This window comes from Silene latifolia, chromosome 6, assembly GCF_048544455.1.
Source record: "Silene latifolia isolate original U9 population chromosome 6, ASM4854445v1, whole genome shotgun sequence".
In the NCBI taxonomy this organism is placed as follows: domain Eukaryota; kingdom Viridiplantae; phylum Streptophyta; class Magnoliopsida; order Caryophyllales; family Caryophyllaceae; genus Silene; species Silene latifolia.
In genome coordinates, this window is record NC_133531.1 from 129718124 (window position 1) to 129736175 (window position 18052).

An 18052-nucleotide genomic window follows, 5' to 3' on the forward strand; every position below is an offset into this window, starting at 1 on the left:
ACCAACGACCACATATGCTTAATTGTGAACACCAAATGGCTTCGATAAAAAATGGCGCCGTTGCCGGGGACGGTGTTTAATTGATTTAAGATTTCTTTTATTGTTATTAGTTGTGTCTTTTTCACCTTGGGGAAGTAAAACTCCTCAAGGTTTGTTCTAATTGTTTTCGAGTTGTTTGATATTTTGCATGTCTAGAAGGTTACAAAGAGATTTGTTACCTTTTGACCGTGAAATCGAAAGAACCTTGACGAATAATAGGAGACTTGTTAGGAGGAATTTGGGAGGTGTTGGTGAAGTTGTTCAACCCACTAGTGAGTTTGTCAATCCTTTCGCAATAGAAGGAGAAGAAAACCCATTAAACAATACCACACAAAATCCACCTACAATGCCTAAATTCTCGTCACACTCTATACCCACCGAGGAGGATTTACCAAATGGTACTCCTACCCCACAACATCTTACCGGAAACTTTATTGCCAAGTCCGCCTTCATCCAACTAGTTGAGAGGAGCCAATTCGGGGGAATGCCTAGTGAGGACCCTCATTCTCATATGGAAACCTTTTGCGATTATTGTGAAGCTATCTCTCAAACGGGCGTGACTCAAGACCAAATAAGATGGGTCTTATTTCCTTTTTCGTTAATCGGCACCGCAAAGCAATGGTTGAAGGGCCTTGATAAGGCCACCCTTGGAATAGATTCTTGGAAGAAGCTAGCTCTAGCTTTCTACAAAAATTCTACCCACCGGAAAAGACCAATATGCTAAGAGCTCAAATTACGGGTTTTAAGCAAAGGGATGAAGAATCTTTGTATGAAGCTTGGGAGCGGTTCAAAGGTATTTGTCGCTCATGTCCTCACCATGGACTTAGCGAATGGTTTTTAGTGCAACAATTTTGGAATGGTTTATATGAAGATTCAAGGAACATTCTCAATATGGGATCAAATGGAATGTTCACCGAAGTTGATGACAATCAAACATGGAACAAGATTGAGGAAATGGCGGTCCATAATTCGCAATATAGTAGGCCTCGCAAGGCTACTAGAGGAGGAAAGTATGAAGTGGACACCGTTACTCAATTGGGTGCTCAACTTAGTGCTCACATTGACACAATCAACTTGAAGTTTGAACAAGCTATGGCTAGACTTGAGGAAAACTCAAAATCATCAAAGCATCATGTCAATGCCATGACGGCATCCTCATCAATCCCAAGCGGGATATGTGAGAATTGTGGAACCTTGGGTCATGACTCAAGTGAGTGTAGGGGAACAACCGAACAAGTTAATGCTTTCCAAGCTTACAAAAGTGGTACCCCTTATTCAAATTTTTACAATGAAAACACCAAGTTCCATCCAAATCTCTCATACAAAAGCCAAAATGTCCAAAACCCTCAAAAAACATACACTCCACCACCCATGAGAAATCAAAATCAAAGACCCTTTTACAATCAAAACCAAGGTTACCAAAATCAAAATCCATACAATCACCACAATGACCAAGGTTTTGATGTCCAAAAAGCGGTCCTCCAAATGCAAAAGAATCAACAAGAATTTTTCACCCAAATGCAAAAAGATAGCCAAGCAAAAGACACCACCATCAACAACATTCTAGCTCACACCAAGATGTTGGAAACGCAATTGACCCAACTAGCATCTTCTAGCTCACAAAGACAAAAGGGGCAATTACCACCTCAAAGTAACCCCCCTAGACATGAAACGGTTAGTGCCATTCACTTGAGAAGTGGTACAAGATATGAAGCACCGAAGAAGCAAGTTGAGGATGAAGTTGTGAGAGCTAGTGAGAATGAAGTTGTGGTGCAAGAAGGGGAATCATCAAAAGAAGAAAGCTCAAAGAAAAATGAAGACAAAGCCAAAGAAAAGGAGCCCATTGTGATTAGACTTCCTTTTCCAAGACGTCAAGCCAAGCCTAAATTTGATGATCAACTTGGGAAGTTCATGGAGATTGTGAAGAACTTAGAAGTCTCAATTCCTTTCACGGAATTAATCAATCACGTTCCGGCCTATGCAAAGTACATGAAAGATATCCTCACAAAGAAGAAGTCGATCCGGAAACTTGAGACTATCGCCTTCACCAAGGTGAGTAGTGCCATACTTCAAGGGAGTTCACCTCCAAAATTAAAGGATCCGGGAAGCTTCTCAATACCGTGTACCATTGGCGACACAACGATCAACAAAGCCTTATGTGATCTAGGGGCTAGTGTGAGTGTCATGCCGTACTCGGTAAGTAAAAGGTTGGGAATGGGAGAGCTTAAATGTACCAATATCACTCTTCAAATGGTCGATAGATCGACGAAGACACCGCTAGGGATATGGGAAGATGTCCCCGTGCGAATTGGGAAGTTTTTCATCCCGGTGGACTTTGTCATAGTTGATATGGAGGAAGATTCCAACATTCCAATCATCTTAGGAAGACCTTTCCTACACACCGCGGGTGCGGTGATTGATGTGAAACATGGAGAGCTCACTCTAGAAGTGGGAGATGAAAGCATAACTTTTAATCTTGACAAGACCATGAGAGCTCCTCGTTTGCATGAGCCATGTTTCATGATTGATCATTATAGCCGAAAAGATGAGAAGAAGAAATCGGAACTCCAATGGAGGAAGAAAATTGAAGATGCTCCATTCAAAGAGCAAGTGAATTGTGACAAGAAGAGCTTGCAAAGCTCATCAAAATCAACCAAGGAAGAAGAAGATGGCCTCATTGGCCAAGAGAAGAAATTGGGAGAGTTGTCTCCATCTAAGCAAGAGATTTTCAATGATCAACTCAATGAAGTTTGTGGTCTTTGGGACGACGAATTTGAAGGGATCTTTAATCCCTACATTGGGCATGCCATCGATCATGATCAACAACAAGGGCCACGGTCTATTGAGGACCTCTACCATAACAATGAACAAGCTTTTGATTACTTCTTCAAGGTGTTGAGCAACATCAACAACACCTTGAACATGCCTCCTTGACATCTCATCAAGAATGAGAGTTTGGTGGAGTCCTCCCTAAACCACCACTTGTAAATATTTCTAACTCCCTAACTTACATTTCAATTTTTGTATTGCATTTTTGTCATTTTTGGATTTATTTTTACTTTGATCAAAATAATTGTCTTGTAAGAGAGAAGTGAGGGAGGGACTAATGATTTTAATTGATATGTAGTGCTTTACCTTAGTGTGGGGATGGCAATTGCCTAGGCTATTCATGCCTTAGTAGTGCCCCCACAATGAAGAACACAAGATTTGAAAGAAAGAATGATAAGGGAATGCGTTGGTGCACGGATGGAACTGAATCCGTGTACACAAGGACCAATCCGAGCGGATTCCTAAGAATCCGCCCGTCTGCAGAGGATCCGAGCGTCCTGATGAGAAGACGCCCGTCTTGGGCTGAGCTGAAAACTGCAAATTTCTTGCCTGTCAAAGAATCCGAGCGGATTTCTGGAAAGACGCCCGTCTCACAGAATCCGTCCGTCTTGTGAACAATCCGCCCGTCTTGCAGCTGAAGAAAAACAAAGAAAAATCTCTGGACAAGAATCCGTCCGTCCTGCACGAAATCCGCCCGTCTCATCTCAGAAGAATCCGAGCGGATACCCCAGAATCCGCCCGTCTCTAGGCGGGATTTTTGAAAATTTGAAGCTGCAGAATCCGAGCGGATTGGGCCTAATCCGCACGGATTGTCCCTGCGTCCTAAATTGTCGCGTTCTTTAAATACCCACCCCACCTTCATTCATTCATTCATTCACTCATAAACACTACCCATAACATCAAAACCCTCATCCTCTCCATCTCAAAAACAAAAACCCTCAACAAAACTCACCAAAATCAAATCAAACCATCTTTCAAATAACAAATCAATCACTCCATCTTCATTAAAAATCAAAACCAAGCACAAAATCTTCACCTTTGAATTGATTTTTGTTCTCATAAAGGCAAAGCCTTTCACCTTCAAAATCGATTTGGGCATTCTACAAATTGAAGATTTTTGATCTTTTTCTTGGTTAGTTCATCAAATGGCAAGAACAAAGGGAGCAACAAAAGCAAAAGCAAAGGCAACAAAGGCACCAAAGGCTACAACTCTCTCTCAAAGGCAAAAAGCTCTACAAATGAAGAAAGCTTTGGCAATGGTGGTATCAACACCAAGCTTGGAAGTGCAACAACAACAACAAATTCCTATGGAAGCATCACCCTCTACTCCGGTAATTAATCAACTCTTGCATTACCCGGAGGTAACATTCATTTCCGATTCCCATAGAAATACATTTGTCAAGTTTGCTATGAAACAAATTCAATCCACCAAATTCATATGCCAAGATGCTTTAGAGAAGTTGGGTGTTCTTGAACAAACAAGAGTCTTTTTCAATGCCATGGGTTTAAAGAAATTGTTTGAAATGAAGGAAGTAACATACCCCTCCCTTGTCTTGGAATTCTTAAGTTCCTTAAAAGTGACAAAAGTTGAGAATAGGGAAAATATTGAGTTTCGTCTAGCTAACACTAGTAGACGCATCACCTTTTCGGAATTGGGTGAAATTTTGGGTCTTAGTGATGAACCGAGATATCATAAGCAATATGGGAAGTATGATCCCGAGCCTCTTTGGGAGGCAATCTCCGGGAAGAAATTTGAAGATTTTAAAGCTTGTCGTGCTCTTTTGGTCCATCATCCGGGCATAAGAATATGGCACAAAGTTGTGGGAAATACCATAATTGCTAGGAAAGACACCAATCATTTCACGGGACTCGATTTTATTCTCCTTGAATCAACTTTGAATATTGGAAGAATTCACACCAAGCCTTACAATTCTTTGAGGCTATTGGTTGATAGATGGCTCCATGTAGATAGTGGGAAGAAGGGTCAAACCGTAATTGTTAATGGCGGCCTTGTCACGGTCCTAGCCAAGCACTTTGATCCTAATTTCAATAAGGATAGCAAGTACACGGCTAAGGATGGTGGCCATCTTATTGATATGTCCATCTTGATTAACAAGTTTAAGTGGGTTGCTCACAATCCCCTTGATACCAAGTATGGGTGGCTTACTAGTGAGGCTCGATCATTCACTTTACCCGCAAAGATTTGCCGTCTTAGTGTCCACCGGACCAACTATTTACTTCCTCTATCCAAGGAAGCCGAGTACATCATTCAACAACAAAAGGGTGATCATGAAACCCCCTCCTCTTCCATTGTTATACCACCTTACCCCTATGATTATGAAGAGTTCAAACCGCAAGGAGTTGAAATTAGGAAAGACTATGTAACTCTTCTTATGCAAGCCATGCACAAGCAAGCTTATGAAGATCGGAAGAATGCATATTTGGCTCAATATCCTCCCTTCATACATCTAGCTAGGCAAGGACTCCTTGATCCATCTTGTCCTTTGCCTAGTTGGGCGGATAGAGAAGCCTTATTTCCGGGTGCATCAAGGGACGTGGTGGAAGACAATGAGGATGTTGGAAATGATGAGGAGATTGATGATAATATGGAGGAAGAAGCAAGTGGAGGTGAAGATAATGATGAGGAAGATGATGATGAAGAAAGCAAAGAAGAAAGTGCCAAGGAAAGTGGCAATGTGACCACTTCTCATGAGGGAAGTGATGGTGATAGTAGCATGATGGAAGACTAGCCTTGGAGACTCCTACACTCCCATGGTTTGTCTATATCTCTTTGTATTTTATTTCATTTTGATCATTGTTGGTTTAGTCCTAGCAACATCAAAGGACTCACACCTCGGTTCCTTTGAGGTGTTCTTTATTGTTCCCATTTTTGAAAATCCAAAATGACAATCTAGTTTCATGCATAGCATAGTGTGTGCATGAACTCCCCCATGCTTTGACATTAGCAATAGTGTCTTACTTGGTTTGGGGAAGTTAATGCATACACAACGGGAGGTAATTTAAATTATCCTCTCCGTCATAACAAAAACCATGCATCATGTAGTATATCTTAGTGTAGAATTGCATTTAGTATAGAAATCATGCATCATTCTTGCATAATTTCCATCATTTTGGCCATTGAGGACAATGCCCATATTAGTGTGGGGATGGGAATTCTAACACTTAACTTTTATTCAAAAACCATAAAAATTGAAAAAATTTCAAAAAATCATAAAAATTTGAAAAATTGAAAATCCAAAAACAAGTTCATTTCCTTTGTATATATTGTCTTGTATATATTGTGTTTGTTTTATCCTTGTTCACTTTGATTGACTACGCCACATCCGAGACATGAGGATATTGAAGACCGCATGGTATGATCTTTCCAATCTCCTTTTTCCTCTCTATGTTAATGACTATGTGGCTTTATTTTGATTAATGCGGTAAAACAATGTGAACTTAGGATTGCATTTAGTTTATTTGGCATATTAGTTGGTAGAATCATATGCATTAGGATGTTTATATGATAGTTGCATCATGGCATGTAGTTGCATGTTAGAAAAATTTTGCGAAACCGTCTATTTAGGAAGCTTGACAAGTGTATATAGGCCCTAGTAGATGCTTTTTATTCTTAAGACTTTGCTTGTTAGAATACTTGTAAAACACCCTAGGATGTGTCATGCTAGTATCCTTTGACCCATGGTTTAAGGCCGAGTCAAGAGTACCTTGTGGTGTGATAACTCCTTGGCTACCGTTTATTCCAAGGTGACCCTTGAAACCATGCATACTTCCATCATTCATCCATATTCTACCACATTTTTGTCAACAAAAGGGAATGGGCACAAAAAGAAAGTCAATTTGAGTTCAAAGAAATGAAAAGTGAAAGAAAGTTTGCAAAAATGCATCAAATGAAAAGAGGAGCAAAAATAGAACTCCTAAAACTTCAAATACAAGGCACCCTCGTTACTAATTGGGGTGACTTTGAAAATGTTCAAAAGAAATGCAAAAAGTTGTCAAAGTATTGAAATGCCAAAAATCAAAAAGAAATGGCAAGAAAGTGTTCTCAAAAAGTCAAATGCCAAAGAAATTTGGGGGGAAGACAAAAATAAAAGCAAACTCCCAAAATGAAACTCAAATATCTATTGATCCCTTTATCCATCGTATCCATTTTTGTGCATGGTAGAGAGGGGACGACCCTTCTTCTTGTCTAGGCAAGAGGGGGAATTCCGCGATCCTCCAGTGTTTCTAACACCATAGGGAGTCTACTCTTGACAAAAGCATTTAACGATTGAGGACAAAGGTACCCTAGCTTAACACATTTTGGAGGTGATTTATTGGTATCCTTCTAGGCTTAGTAGTTTGAACAAATTGCATCTATGAAGGATTGTGTACCCTTGAATTGCTTCCCTTGTAGATAATTTCCGCCACTTAGATGAGGAAAGTGGCTATTCTTTTTGTAGATGCATCCATTATGTGTTTTTGTGTGCTTAATGTTTGGATGTGTCGCCATTTTGGCAAGACCCACCTTGCCTTGCAAGAAGGCATCCTACCTCATGGTTGTCTTGTTGTGAGTTGAAGGGGCGGAGTGAGACCCGCTAATTGTCTCATATCGGCTATTATTATTAGGTTAGGTTAGTATTGGTCCTAGTCTTTGTCACCTCTTTGCTCGGGACGAGCAAAGGTTCGGTTTGGGGATATTTGATGTGACCATAATTGGCGCATATTTAGCCCCCGAATTACCATTGTTTCCATGCTTTTTAGTGCCTATTTGGGTCATTTCTTATCTTTAGTTCTTTGTTTTGCATATTCTTTGAGATTTTGATCCCTTGGTAGGAAAGGAGTAAGAATCTTGCATTTTCATGGCAAAACAAGGCTAAATTGATCATATTCAATGACCAAGCATCAAGGAGAGACAAGACTAGAAGGCCTTTGTACATAGCATAGTAGAAGAGCATTGTTGAGAAAAGGATCCTTGAGTCCCCAAGGAAATCCCCAAGGAATTCATGAAGAAAAGGGAAGAAAAAGAAGAAGGAAAGTTGCTGAACTACAATCCGAACGGATTGTAGAGAATCCGTCCGTCCTCGCCAATCCGAGCGTCCCGACTCCCATCCGCTCGGATTCCCCCTCGCCAGTCCGAGCGTCTTGCCCAAGAATCCGCTCGGATCCCTCAGCCCAGATCCGGCCGTCCCGACTCCCATCCGCACGGATCGCAAAGACAAAGACGTTTTCATTCCTCAAGCATCGATAAGAGAAGCCCTTCTCTCGGATAATCCCGGAGGCTCCTTGCTCAACTTAAAAAGTGTAATTACTAGTTTAGCCCTTAGTTAACCCTAATGCATCCTCCCTAATTTTCACTATAAATACCCCATTAGTCTAATTAGAGGAGCATGTTCTTCTTATCAATAATTAGTGTAGTTAATATCAATCAAATCTCTCTTCAATATTGTAATCAAATATTAATCAAGTTTTAATCCAAGTTTTAGTTCTTTAATCTCTCTCTTGTTCTTACTTTATTTTGGGTAATTGAAGATTATTTGGGTTATTATTGAGAGATTGACAACCTCTCAATCTAGGATTCAAGTACTTCTATTATTCTTGCTTTATTATTGGAATCATTAGTAGGTATAATCTCTTAATCCCTTTTTAATTATTGCTAATTACTTTCATTTATTCATCATGTTTCATTATGATAGTATGATTGACAACCTTTCTAGCATGATCAATATGATAATGAGTGAGTAGTCTCTTAGCTAGGGTTTAATGGGTGATTAAGGGAAACCAACATGGGGAATGATTCATGCTTAAATTAATATGCTTTCATATCTTATTTGCTTGCTTGTTTTGATCTTAATACATGCACATGTTATATTTGATGAAATGCTAAGCCTATGAATCCTTGCATTTACTATCATCTTCTATCCTTTCAACTTGACTTGTAAGACATAACCCAACTCGAGTCTTGTTAGACCATGCATGTGTTAAGTAGGGAAGATTAAGTCGACTTGTAGGTGTTGTACAATCCAAGAGATTCGGCTCCGGGACCCAAACTTTCCTAGGATTGTAAGATATAACCCAACTCAATCCATCACAACAATAATTGCTTGCTTATAATTTGAGAACATGTTTGTATGATCATATCCCATGATTCCCCTATGAACCCATGACACCCTAGTGCTTTTAGTCAATTGTTTACACCCCTTATTTTATCTACCTTGTTAGTTTATTTTCATTGCTATTTTAGTTTAGTAACCTTCTACATCAACCCAAATTGTGACACCCCTAGACACCACTAGTTACAATAGAATCTTCATTTCAATACCCGTCCCTTGGGATCCGACCTTTACTTGCCTCTTTACTAATTGTAGAGTTGTTTGTGAAGTATAAATTGTGTTTTGTATCGACCATTGACCAACGACCACATATGCTTAATTGTGAACACCAAATGGCTTCGATCAGTGAGGGAGAGAGTTAAAGATATATCTGAGAAAGAGGACTGCGATAATGGTGGCGTTGCGTACACTGATGATGTTGTGTGTTTATTGGAGGATTTTAATGAATGCAACCTCTGATGGTGGTATTTGTTTGGTTGGCGATTTTGGACGATGATGAGGGTAATAAGTGATGATGTTTGGTCTGATAAGTGACGATGATGAACGTATGGGATGGTGGTGGTGGCGAGATGAATGAAACGAGGGGAAAAAAAGAGGACGAAAATGTCGGCGGTTGAAGAAGGAAATTGGCCAGAAATTGTGTTGGAGAGCGTTGGTTGGTGGTCAGAAACCTGGAAATCAACGAGAAAAGGCGAACATTTGACACTGGAATCAATTAAATGGAATCAAATCATCAATAGACTAAGGTGATAATTAGAGTAATTATTGTTCTATAAAAGAAATATTGACTTAATTAGAAGGCAATATGAAGGAAATGTTGAAGAAAGATAGAGGAGATGAACAAATATGAAGGAAATAGTCGAACAGAATGTAAGCTAGTGTAACCGGTCATAATTTTAAGTGAGTTTGTTATGGGAAGAATGGCTGACATGATGGATCTAATTGGAATTACTAATAGGACGTAGTGTTATTTGCAGGGCACCCATAAGATTGATTATTCCCTTGAAATAATCCTATATATAAACCACTCCATATTACGCATAAAATATCTCACATACGTAAATATAATAATAATAATAATAATAATAATAATAATAATAATAATAATAAAGAAATAGAGTCCAAGTATACATAAAACAAATATTCAATGGCATTTGAAGAGAAGACCTAAACAAACTTCCTATATGAACATAAATACATAGAATAAATCTAAATTTTAATACATAAAGAAATTTCACAATAGAGTATAAGAGTTATACAAACTGAATAAATAATTACAAATATGAGCATATATATAGTGGTATCCCGTACACAAATAGGATTATACATTCAGTTGTACCATAAGCATTGTACAACCAAGGTATAAGAATCCGAGCTTATATGTATTTTCCTGAGCTAATTCAAAGTTCATGTTTTTAATGTGTAAATGGATGAGTGGTAAGGTTATTTTTAGTCGTTTGCCTTAGTCAAAATAAATCCTAAACTACTACTAACAAGATAGCTAGCGGAAAGTCAGGGTCGAATCCACAGGGAGGCTAGTTAATTTATCTAGTTTGTTTATATCTAAGTTTGTCTTAAAGTAACCAAATTTTATGGGGGTTTTGAATATTTTCTAACAACTAAGAGCAAATAAAGTAAAGGTTGTAAAAAATAATATTAAAGAGTTTAGGGATTTGGGTTCACTAGACAGTCATCAAAGGGTAGGATTTAATTCATTGATTGAGCAATTTATATTGTTGAAAGTCATATGATCGGTCGATTCTAATATGTCTTTTTAGATCTAACTTAACATGAGATCGCTATTATTAAGTCTGTCTAATTCAATTATCGTAGCCTATACTAGTCTTAACCCGATCGGTGAAAATCCTAGTTTATGCGAGGCTAATTAATTAAATCTGATCAGTAATCAACTAATTAGAAGTAGAACAATAATTGAACAACAATAGAAAGCAATTTACAATCAATTCATAATAATCCCTTTTCTAACCACCTAGATCCCCTTTCACTCTAGATGATAAATTAGCTACTCACAGTGAATTGATTAACAACAATAAAGATGAATGTAAACATAATTGAAGACATGAAATAACAATAATGAATTAAAAGCATACAACTTGAACAATAAATTATGAAGAACGATTAGTACCTTAGTGATTAATGAGGAAAGATTAAAAATCCGAATGCTAAATTAATGTAAACTAATAATCTAAAGTATTCTAGAGAGTTTTTAGAGAAGTTCTACTAAACCTACGGAAATTAAAGCGTAAATAACCTAGGATACGAGTTTAGGTATTTATAGTAAATCATAACCAACTTAAGGAAATTTGCGGAAAATACTGGAAAATATAGGTTCCTCGATCGAGCCTATGTGCACTCGATCGAGGCACCAACTTTCAGGAACCCAACTCTCGACTTTGTATATTCTAATTGATTAAACTGGTTCCTCGATCAATCCTCAATAACACTCGATCGAGCACCATAGTTCCTCGATCAATCCTCACGGTACTCGATCGAGGCACCTGCTTAATGTCCACTTTCTTCGTGTTGTCTTCTTTATTTCTCTTCCTTTATTCTTCTAGATTCCCGTGCCATGCTCCGTGTATTCCTCCATGCCTACTCCGCGATGTCCATTTCATTCCTTTGCTCCTCAAATGCATTATTCCTGCATTAAACATCAAATAGCGGAAGTATCAACGTTCTAACATAAAGGCATGTAATTAATATAAATTAGCACGAAAACCGTATTAAAAGCAATTAAGGGGAGGCATAAATATGTATATAATTATGACTCATAAAACTCCCCCAAACCATCTCTTTGCTTGTCCCCAAGCAAAGCAACACACAATACAAAAGGCAATCATACAAATGGCGAATAAATAACTCAGAGCTAATGTTGATGCACATTCAAATCCCAATCTATCCATATCTGTAACAAAGCAATGACCAAAGTGTACCAATAAAACAAATTCAAAGGTCCGGGAAATAGAAAACGTAGCTCAAGTCTCAAGTCACCATACTATAGACAAATGTCAAATACCTTTCGATCTTGCAAGACAAATCAGTCGGATTCTCGTGGATTTCACTCATGCACTCATAAGTATGTAAGGGTGAGTTATATGTAAAGATAGAAAGAAGTAGAAACACTCACTCGACTTATGAAACATGCATGCAATCTAATGTGATAAAGATTTCCCCAACTAATATGCAATCACAAAATGTAGACAAAAGTACATGTATCAAAGACAATTACGGTGGCAAATGGGTTAAAGGGATAGAATTGGTTTGTGCAAGAGCACATTATGGATATGTGGAGCTAAGACGGTAGTTGCAGCGCTAACCAAAACCAAAACCAAATCTTAAAATAACAAATGAACCCAACTTAGAGAAATGATCTCAACTTTGCAACACATGAAAGCTAACAAACTACTCTCCAAATATGCATTCGACTTTAACTACCATCCTTTCGATCCTTGACAAAACAAAATGAAGCAATCTATTTTCTTTTCTTTTCTTCTTTCAATTCTTTTTTTTTTTTTCGATTTTTCCTTTCTTTTTTTTCTTTCTTTTTTTTTCTTCTTTTGCTTCATATTTTTTTCTTTTTCCAATACAAGAATACAACAGAATTGCTAAATAATTCTACTACACCCTGTGGACATGGGCCACAAGCCGGTCTGCGGGCGCGATGCCGCCTACCGGTCCGTAGTCACGGGCCACCTGCTAGCCAAGCCAATCTGTGGACATGCAGCGGTCTAGAAAGCCACGCTCGGTGGCGTAAAAATGCTTTCGACCGAATCGCTTTAGATCGATCGGTTTCGTCTCAGTAAAGGTCTCGAAACGATTCAGAGATGTTCGGAGTCGCCACCAAGCATTTTTGGGATGCTTGGAACCCGTTCGAATCCACTTTATACCTAGGTCAATCAAGGCAAAAAGCGGTGCTTGACATAGGTACTAAAGATAAGGACTAGTCCCCCTTTTAGCATTCTATGCCTAAAATGACTCTCGTACGCCCTGGATAAGGCCATCCACTATCCAAAGGTTCTGAGTAAGGGGTGAGGGTATGTATTGGGAAGCCCTTTAATCAGACACCCAATCCCGCCCGCGGTAGCGGCCTCTACTGATCGATCATGGTTGTTTAAGTGCAAGAGTTGATAAAACTGTGTAAATGCATGAATGCACATCCAAAAGTCTTAACCTAACATGTGAATATTTCCTAAGTCGGTTGTTTATGCATGTACCAAGAAATTGGTGTCAAAGTTGGATTTAGATCGATTTGCATGTGAGACGGAAATTAAACATCCATTTACCAAATTCGGATTATGATGCCTAACATGATCCATTGTTTGAAAAAGGGTGTCGAATGACAAAGTGTAAAAACATGTAAACTTGTCAATCTCATCCATCATGTATACGGGTTAACCGTAGTCGGGACCGTCCTAGACAAGTGATAAAAATGGAACAAAATAGTGTCAGGCAGCCCCATTGGGGCGCGAGCCTATTGGAGAGGGAAGGGGCTCTGCCCTGGTTTTAAAATATGAAAACAGACGGTCTCCTGGGGCGCGAACCATGAGTCGACCCAAGGAGCCTCTCCTGGTTGTTTAAAAGGTTGTTTAAAATCGTTTTTTGTGATTAATGATCTGAAAGTATGGTTTGCATGACTCGGAATAATTACTATTATGTTAGTAGTATTCGTTGTCGGATTTGCAAATTTGAAAAACATAGTAAAATGTGTAAAAGAAAAATGTTTGATTTGAACTAATTATATTAAGTTCAATTCTTTGTAATTAGTCAAATTTGTCATCGTACTCGGATTAAACCGATATGGTATAAAGAACAAAGAATGATTATGAATTATTACTAATATATTTACAAATGTAAACAAATGAGAAAAATGGTAAATCAAATAAAAGGGTGTTAAAATACCCATTAATTTGTAATTAACCAATAATATCATCGAGTCACGGTATAAACCGTCATGGTATAAAGAACCAAGGATGATTTTTGTAATGGTCAAAATATGTTTAACATAAAAATGAATTAAAATGGTAAATGAAAGAAAATAAATTCCTTTAAAATATAATTAACCAATTAATATCACCGAGTCACGGATTTAACCGTCATGGTATATGGAACCAAGGGTGATTATGATTTATGGTTAAAAAGTTTGTCATAAAAATGATTTGAAACATTTGAAACGGTAAAAACCGATTACAAATAAGAAATGAAATAAAGAGGAAAGACGAGGACAAACACGGTTGAGTCTGACCTGGACACCCCATTGAGGCGCGAGCCTCTGTGCATAGCAAAGGGCTTCTGTCTCAGGCCAAAACTCGATTTTGGCTCGTCTAACCTATATTTGAATCGTGTTGTGCATCGTTCGTGCTTATAAAGTCATAAAAATAGTAGAGACATGAAATAAGTGAGTTGTTTACACCCTCAAACTTACGTGTATTGATGTTTGTGAAATAGACGACTTTAGAGATGGTTTTCTCGTAGCGACTACTCACGATCAAAGAAGTTTAAAAGAGTGCCTTAAAACAGGATTTTGTTTTGAAAATGAGTTGAAAATATGTTAATTAAAACATGTTGATTAATGTTGAGTTGGTCGAATGGGTCGGTCGAATACACGGCGACGGTACCAAACAAAATGTGTAAGGCTTGTGTTTACGATCGGTAGGTCGTAAACACGTGTCGATTTTGTGACTTAGGAAGTCGAGTCTAGAAGTTTAAGAGAGAGGTGAGGGGGCGGACACTCGCGTAAGAATTATGGGGTTTGAAGGTTGGTATTTATAGAGAAATGTGGGGTGGTAGGTCGGTTGAGTTTGCTTAGAGGCTAAGCAGACACCCTAAAGAGGCGCGAGCTACCTTGAGATACAAGTGGCTGTATTGTCCCTTTCGCAAATTTGGATTTTGCTTTTGTTCTAACCAATATTTTGTTGGTTGTGATTTGTGGTCATGGATGGTTTCTTAGCCGTGTAAGCTTCCTCTTAGGTGATATTTGGGGTAGGTATTTTGTGTGCTTGACTCGGGTTTGACCCGTTGAGTCGAGATTTGAATTTCGAATCGGTTTTTGGCCCGGTGTCAGTTTTGACTCTAAGTAAGGTCATTTTAATGAAAATGACATGATAAAGACATTCATGGCATTATTTTTGACATTCGAGATTTGGGTTGACTCGGGTTGACTCAGGTTGACTCGAGTTGCGGGTTTCTGAGTCGGTTTTGGGTCCGAAGACGATTTTAACTCTAAATAGTGTTATTTTAATGAAAATGAAGTTAGAAAACTTTTGAAATCATTTTTCATATTCGAGTAGTGCATTAAACCGTCTCATGTATAGCCAATCCACGCACACATATCAAAAACACGTTATAGTCCGATCATCATCGGGTGGTTTTTGGGAGGTGCAGATACTAGGTATCTACAGAGCCCCCCCTTTGACTGAGGCTTGGACAGGGCAAAAGTAAAAGTATGATCTCCAGGTCAATCGAAGATTACAACCTGAAGACCTTTGCGACGTCGAGGCGACTCAAAAGGGTTTGAGCCAAGGACCTGCCGTCGGGAAGGGCGACGTCGAGGCGACTCGGGGATTTGAGTCAAGGACCTGCCGTCAGGAATAGTTTAGAGTCTGTCGACTTCCGATTCGGGTCGTTTAAAGTCCTTTAGACTACGTATAAAGGCTCGCCAACCATAAAAAAGGAGTCATACCCGAGGCATCTTCGGGATATGTCCTTGAGTGAGGTCTTGTTTGCGGACAAAGGCTTGCCAGCTATGTGGAGGAGTCATACCCGAGGCATCTTTGGGATACGTCCTCGATCTGTATTTTGTCTGCGGACAAAGGCTCGCCAGCTGCTGCGCGTTGTAAGGCTCACCAACCATAGGAATGAGTCATACCTGAGGCATCTTCGGGATATGTCCTTGAATTATTGCGGGCAAAGGCTCGCCAACCAGTGTTGAAGGTGGTGTGTTTTGAGGCTCGCCAGCCATAGGAAGGAGTCATACCTGAGGCATCTTTAGGATACGTCCTTGAGTTTCTTCTTGTGTGCGTGCAAAGGCTCTCCAGCTATGTTGAAGGTGCGTTTAGGCTCGCCAGCCATGAATGGTCGAATAATCGACTTCGGGAAATAGGCTGGAACATCGGGCTTATTTCTAGATATCGTCCGGTAATGACTTCCAACCAAGTTGACGTTGATGGGTTCGGCTAGGGAGCAACGAACTCCAACTTGATGGGTGCCCTAAACGAGCTCAGTGGGGATGAATCATGTAAGCAAGGCTCTCTAGAAAACCATTTAGGGAGAGCGCTGCGTTAGGATCATAAATGATGTTGCGGGGATCTTTGAAAGATCTGTGGGACTTTCATTTGAAAATCGGCACTCGCTGGGGAGTTAGAAACTTCTCAGAACTCGCTGGGGATATGAGTTGCTTCTCTTTGGGAGGTAGCGTATGCCATGTGATCGATGCGGTTGAAGCCTTTGGACTTGACGGGTCAGTGTTTGTTGGGAAGAACCCAGTACTTAGCTGAAGTGCGCTTTTCTTCTCAAGAATATCTGCATGGTTAGTGACTACACAAATACGCAGTCACATAGACAATCACTTAGGGTGCAAGCATATAAGAACATAAGCATATAAGCATGTGAGCAATTAGCATATAAGCAACTAGCATGTAACATCTCACACGAGGGGAGATAGGAGCTTTGAAAATTTGTGAGATTTGATATTTAGTCTTGCTGGTGGCAGACTTGAAATTTGATGGATTGAAGACACGTGACCGTTGTGACATTGACTCACACGGACGCATACTGCCAGACTGACAGACAGGCGGTCGTGAACGTGATTTAGACTTAACATCGACATAGAACGGGGGTGACTCTGACAGACTTTGCTTATGTGTGTGCAACTCCTTAGCCAAGAAAGGGTGATAACGTGTATCAAATCCCTGAGGTAGAAAGTCCGCTCGGCTGGGGAACATGAATTTATTATCTTCTCCAGACATCCTTGCCACCATTTGCTTGTTTGAGATCCCTTCTCGAGGTATAATGATTCGGAGAGCGGAACCAAGACCTTGTCATCGTCCGAACCGAGCACTAGACTATGGGCGGTTTTACTTTGGACTGTAGTTGAGATTCAAAAGATGTTCGAGGATAAAGGACGGGTGGCGTCTTGAAAGAGAAGCCCCCAGAGTGAGAAGGTGGGAATTTGATAAAACCAGGAATGGGCGATGTCTTAAGGAAGAAGCCCCCAGTAAAGAGGTATAAGATTAAATTTTGCAGATGGGTGGGCTACTTTTGAGGATTGATGTTGATGGTTGAGATTGAAATGGATATGCGGTTGTGCCCTTGTAATAGGACTGCCTACGTATTCGCGTGTTTGCGAAATCAAACCAGATCGTAGTTCTGAGCTGGTTACCGAGGATTAAAAATTGAAGATGTTGTGAAATGAGTATGCGGCTGTGCCCTTATAATAGGACTGCCTACGTATTCGCGTGTTTGCGAAATCAAACCAGATCGTAGTTCTGCGTGTGTGTGCAATGGGTTGCAAATTGAAGGTGTAAAAATTGAATGTTTGTGGGGGTGTGGTTGCGCCCTTGTAATAGGACTGCCTACGTATTCGCGTGTTTGCGAAATCAAACCAGATCGTAGTTCTGAATACGTGTTGATAATTGATTTTGAGATGTATGGTTGTGTCCTTGAAGGACTGCCTACGTATTCACATGATGTGAAATCAAACCAGATCGTAGTTCTGAATGTGTGCCTAAGCGAGTTGTTAGGACCTTAAAGTGATTTTGAGGTGTATGGTTGTATCCTTGAAGGACTGCCTACGTATTCACGTGGAGTGAAATCAAACCAGATCGTAGTTCTGAATGTGTGCCTAAGCGAGATGTTAGGACCTTGAAGTAATTTTGAGGTGTATGGTTGTATCCTTGAAGGACTGCCTACGTATTCACGTGGAGTGAAATCAAACCAGATCGTAGTTCTGAATGTGTGTGCCTAAGCGAGTTGTTAGGACCTTAATGTGTGAGGGTCACGACGGTAAATTCCGTTTGGTGACTCGACTGAATGTGTGCCTAAACGATTTGTTAGGA

At 39.6% G+C, this 18052-nt stretch overlaps 1 non-coding gene across 1 annotated transcript; it reads right to left on the reverse strand.

Moving 5' to 3' along the window:
* Nucleotides 1-756: 756 nt before the first annotated feature.
* LOC141589110 (small nucleolar RNA R71) lies at nt 757-863 on the reverse strand. The gene has a single exon (XR_012520062.1). It is a non-coding gene; the product is annotated as a small nucleolar RNA R71 (small nucleolar RNA).
* Between the last annotated feature and the right edge of the window lie 17189 nt (nt 864-18052).